Source organism: Phalaenopsis equestris, unplaced genomic scaffold, assembly GCF_001263595.1.
Source record: "Phalaenopsis equestris unplaced genomic scaffold, ASM126359v1 Scaffold000174, whole genome shotgun sequence".
Taxonomy (NCBI): domain Eukaryota; kingdom Viridiplantae; phylum Streptophyta; class Magnoliopsida; order Asparagales; family Orchidaceae; genus Phalaenopsis; species Phalaenopsis equestris.
In genome coordinates, this window is record NW_018164616.1 from 2,214,463 (window position 1) to 2,215,223 (window position 761).

Below are 761 nucleotides of genomic sequence, written 5' to 3' on the forward strand. Positions count from 1 at the left end.
AAGTGTGTTGAAATCAAGATTCTATATGATTTTTTTGTTGAAATTTGAATATTTGTTATTTAAAATTTATTTCGTGATTTGTGACATCTCTCAATATAGAAATTTGTTGAGGACGTATCGACTGAGACGAATAAATCAAAATTGCATCAAATCATGAAGGGAAAGTATGAGCAATGATTTGCATTAGTCATCATTATCATGAGCTTTATATATCATTTACTCTTTTTTTTTAAATAATGATCAATTAAATTCATAATGTAAAGGAAACAACCTTTTTAATTATTGGACGATGGTTCTTTTCACTATATATCAATTATTGATGCTGGCTTTTTTTTTTTTTTAAATATTTGCGTTGTTTATTATTTGTTTTTACATAATATCTAATTTTCAAAACTTCTTATCATAATATTTGTTTTACTCAATTAAATAATTAACGATTTGATTTCGAGCCAGCCACGATTAGCTCAAAATCAGCTCTAATAGATTCAGTGTGGCTCGAAATCAGTCCATGACTTGTTATATTTGATTTCGAGCTGAACCGGCTTGAAATTGAATCGAGTTTGAACCGGCTCGAAATCGAAACAAGAGTTGGCTCAAATTGAGTTTTTTTTCGGTCCAGCTCAAAATTCAAACTAACTGGCTCAAATTAAGTTATGTGGATCAGTTTCATCTCTACATCGACTCGAAATTGGCTCATGGCTCTTGATATTATATTTTATTTCGCATTATATATATATATATATATATACACTCTACACATA